The 4,852-nt window shown below is 48.5% G+C and overlaps 1 long non-coding RNA gene across 1 annotated transcript in view; it reads right to left on the minus strand.

Annotated features, from left to right (window-relative positions):
- LOC107184695 overlaps nt 1-3,315 on the minus strand; it is a 45,136-nt gene extending 41,821 nt beyond the window's left edge. The window contains exon 1 of the long non-coding RNA XR_001515594.1: nt 3,238-3,315. This is a non-coding gene — a long non-coding RNA (uncharacterized LOC107184695). The remainder of the gene's footprint in view (nt 1-3,237) is intronic.
- Between the last annotated feature and the right edge of the window lie 1,537 nt (nt 3,316-4,852).

Here is a 4,852-nt window from a genome sequence, read left to right on the forward strand (position 1 = left end):
GGCCATCATTCTTGAGTCCTTTCCATCTGGGGTCACCCTTAAGAATACAAGGTCAGGATGCAGCCCAGGGTCGCAGCTGCACCATTATGTCCAGACTCCATGCAAATGGGGCTCTCCTCCAACTCATAAAAGTGAGCCCTTACCCAGGATGTTGGGGAAACACCCAGAACCCAGGCACCTGAGACAGGACCCCAGCAGCTCCTCCATGGACTTGGTACCAAGCTGTGTTTTCCTCCTGATCATTTTTCAAGGTCATTCTCAGGAGAGGGGAGCGCTGAGACCTGTGTCTGTGCCTGTGCCTGTTTGTGCTTCCAAGGGATTCTCAGTGACTTTGTGTCTCTGTGTTTGCAGGTGTCCAGTGTGAGGTGCAGCTGGTGGAGTCTGAGGGAGGCTTGGTGCTGCCTGGAGGGTCTCTGAGACTCTCCTGTGCAGCCTCTGAGTTCACCTTCAGTGACTACTGGATGCACTGGGTCCGCCAGGCTCCAGGGAATGGGCTAGAGTGGGTCTCACGCATTAATGGTGATGGTAGTAGTTACATAAATTATGCCGACTCTGGGAAGGACCGCTTCATCATTTCCAGAGACAACTCCAAGAAACGCACTGGGTCCGCCAGGCTCCAGGGAATTGGCTAGAGTGGGTCTCACGCATTAGTGGTGATGGTAGTAGTTACATAAATTACGCCAACTCTGGGAAGGGCCGCTTCATCATTTCCAGAGACAACTCCAAGAAGACGCTGTATCTGCAAATGAACAGCCTGAGGCCTAAGGACACAGCCCTGTATTACTGTGCTAGAGACACAGTGAGGGGAAATCAGTGTGAGCCCAGATGCAAACCTCCCTGAGGGAGGCAGCAGGGCTGGGTTGCAGGGAGGATCCAGGACACCAGGGTGAGATCAGGACCAGCAAAGAGAGGGCCAACTCAGAAGCTGTCCCTGGAGGGTTGTGCAGGCTTCCTATTGGGGTCAATGCTTTCTTCCCTCCTAGTGTCCCTGGGGCAGTTCCTGCTGCCTTCTTTGTGTGTTAAATTAGATTCTCTGCAGGCAAAAACGTAGGAAGTGGCTGTGTTTTCAGATCTGGTTGACTTCTCATCTGTGCCCTTCTTGTCACCATGTCCCCATTGGTTGCTTTCTGGGTTGACAAGAAAAACATTGTAAGGATACCTGCCCCCCTCCCTAAGAGTGATGTCCCCCAGCCTCCCACGCAGTGCTGAGCAGAGATCAGGGATTCCAGGCCCCAAACCTCACCTGAGGGTCATCAGCCCCTTGCTCTGCCCTCAGAGGAGCCCTTTGGGGACAGTTAGCCACTTGACTCTCACTGACATGGCTGCACATGGATCTAAGGTCTGATCCTGCAGGCATTGTCCTTCCGTGAGCCTGGGAGAGAGACCTAGCTCTCAGATTGTCCTTGAGGGAGGCAGGACGAAGGCCCAGTGATGGGGCCTGTCACAGCTGGGCCCTGTTCTCCATGAGTCTCAGAACCTGTTCCCGACTGACACGTCCCAACTCCTGTCCTGCTTCCCCTGGAGAATCCACCTGGATCCTGAGAACCTGCTGAAGGAGACTTGGTCCCCACCAACCTCTGCTGTGCCTCCAGGCTCCGCAGACACCACACCTTCCTCACCTCTGTCCTCTGCCGCCCACGTTCTCACCCCATTGGGCCTGCACAGGATGTCCCTTGTGGCTATGCTCTGCCCTCTCCTTCCAGCCCTGGTAGGTTTGCCTTAAATGCACCCCAACGCCATCCCCTCATGCGCATCTCCTGTTCCAGGCCCTCCCTGAGACGCCAAGGTCAGGGCTACTCAGGCAGCAAGAAGCAGGCCTCAGGAGCCCTGCAGTGTCCACGTGCAGTGCCCACCTGTAATATCAGGCCATGGGGGACCCTCCTATGCCAGGTGGAGACATAACTGACCACTGACACTGAACACCTCCAACAGTTCACACCTGTGCTGAGGGAAACTCCAGGGAGCTGTGAGCTGCAGAGAATCATGATGGACAAGCCGTGGTCACTGGAGTCAGAGGGCTGTCAGGGAAGGGCTGGTGCCTGGTCACCTATATTGTTGCCAACGTCCCACTGACCAGAGCCCAGGTACACAAGGACCTCTGTGAATCCTAAAAGTGGTGGAACAGCCTGGTCAGCATGACTCAGTGGTTGAGCATCGACTTCTGAACCAGGAGATAACTGTTCCATTACCAGTCAGGACACATGCCCTGGTTGTGAGCAACATCCCCAGTGTGGAGTGTGCAGGAGGCAGTCAATCAATGATTCTCTCTCATCATTGATGTTTCTGCCTCTGTCTCCCTCACACTTCCTCTCAGATAGCAATTAAAATAATTAAATAAATAAATGAATAAATGAAAATATTGCAGGTTTGATGCGCAGTATGGGTATAAATGGGAGGTAACTGATCAGTATTTCTCTCTCACATCAGTATTTCTCTATTTACTTCTATCTCTGTCCTTTCCTTTACCTCTAAAAAATCTATATCTATATCTATATCTATATCTAAATCTAAATCTAAATACCTATCAATATTTCTCCAAGAAGAGGTACATTGATTTTATCCCTAAAGACTCACTGATTGCTCCCACATCCTACTTCTTGACCACCTCCTGCAGCACATTTCCTGCTGTGGAAGAAGAGGTCTCTGGGCACAGTGACCAGGACCCCAAGGAAGGCCTGTTTCTCTGAGGTCAGAGTCAGCACCTCCTTCCAGGAGAAGCCCCAGAGGCCTGGGCCTCCTCTCACCTCTTGCCCTTTGTATGTGCAGACACCTCCCATATGCAAATGCCCACATGGCCACCAGACCCACAAACACAGTTGGCATCCACTTAAATTCAGGGCCTCCTCACCCTGGAGAATACTTTCTGGGGGATGAGCACATCACCTGCTAGACATGACTCCCGTGTGGCTCTTCCTCTTCCTGCTGTCAGCTCCCAGATGTGAGTGACTCAAGGGCTTAGACATGAAGAGATGGGGATCCTGCATCTGAGCCCAGGACTCACTGTGTTCTCTCTGTCCCAGGTGTCCTTTCTGAGGTGCAGCTGCAGGAGTCAGGCCCAGGACTGGTGAAGCCCTTGCAGACCCTCTCCCTCACATGTACTGTCTCTGGATTGTCCATCACAACCAGTGCTTCCTGCTGGCATTGGATCCGCCAGGCCCTGGGGAAGGGGCTGGAGTGGATGGGGCGCATATGTAGTGATGGGAGCACTAACTACAGCCCCTCCCTCAAGAGCTGAACCTCCATCTCCAGAGACACATCCAAGAACCAGTTCTCCCTGCAGCTGAACTCCGTGACCACCGAGGACACGGCCGTGTATTGCTGTATGAGCAACACAGTGAGGGAAAGTCAGTGTGAGCCCAGGCACAAACCTCCTGAGGAGATAGCTGGGCTGGGTTGCAGGGGACGCTCAGGACACCAGGGGGCGCTCAGGACCACAAAACATGAGGACCAGGTCAGGAGCTGGGACCTGGGGGATATCTTCTCTGATGATCTATCAGTGGTTTTATTCTCCAGGAGTAAACACCCTCCTCAAGGACTCACTGCCTCTCCCTTTTATGACTTACATTTCCTTTCACACCACCCCTTAGAGGAAGTCACTTACTTCCTCTGCCCCATTGATCAGTCAGAAGGAATCTTTAATATTTCCTTTCGTCTCTCCTCCAGGAAATGTTGCATTTTAAGGAGGCCATTGGGGACGTCGTTGGGCAGTGACCAGAGAAATGGTATTGCAGCCTCAGCAACCAATATCCTTGGCTGTGCTAACAAAGGGACAGTCTTCTGTAAGGATCTTCTGTTGGATGAAACAAATGAGGACTTTAATATCACAGAAAGGAACTTGGTAGCACTGATGTGTATTTTGTATTTCAAAAGATTAAGAAAATAACAGCGTATGAAATGAAAAATACATGGAGTAGGACTAAGAATGCAGATGAAACGTAAGTGAACTTAAAGAGTGTAATAGACACTTTCCAAAATGGAACACACAATAAATTTTCCAGAAAATAGCACAGTGTCAGGAATGTAAGAGACAATCAAAGCAGTCAGGCATATAAACTTGTAATTGGAATCCCAGAAAGAGAAGAGAAAGCACCAAAAAGATTGGTTGAAGGAATGATGGCAAATATTTACAGAATTTTGTGTAAACTATAAAGAGATGTAAGAATACCAAAGTACCTCAAAAGAATAAGAATAAACAAAATTAAAATAAGCCACATTAAAATCAAACACTAAAAAAACAATGAAAACCATAAAATGCCTAAGAGTGGCAAAATACACACACACACACACACACACACAACATAAAATGCCTAAGAGCGGCAAAATACACACACACACACACACACACACACGAATTAAAGAACAAGATTAATAAAAATATCAAAGATCACATGAAAAACTACCAAAACCAGGAAATAATGGATGAGATCTCTAAAGGGATGAAGGAACATTGAAAATCCATCAACTTAGAATTCTAAACTAACTGAAAATGTATTTCAATACTGGATGGAAATGAAATGACAAAATATCAAATTTGTGAGATGCAGCTAGGACAATCCTTAAAATGAAATGTATAGCATTAAACACTTATTTTAGAAAAGAATAACAATCTTTAAATCAATTGGTTAGAAAATCAAAAAGTTAGAAAAGGGAGAGTACCAAGATGGAGACATAGGTAAATGCTGGTTCTTGCTGCCTCCCACGACCACACGAAATTACAACTAAAATATAGAACAATCGTCATTCCAAACCACCTGAAATCTAGCTGAATGGAAGTTCTACAACTAGGGAGGTTAAGAAGAAAGTACACCCATACTGATGGGAAGAGAGGAGCCATGGAACTGGCTAGCCAGAC

This window comes from Myotis davidii, unplaced genomic scaffold (genome assembly GCF_000327345.1).
Source record: "Myotis davidii unplaced genomic scaffold, ASM32734v1 scaffold127, whole genome shotgun sequence".
Taxonomy (NCBI): domain Eukaryota; kingdom Metazoa; phylum Chordata; class Mammalia; order Chiroptera; family Vespertilionidae; genus Myotis; species Myotis davidii.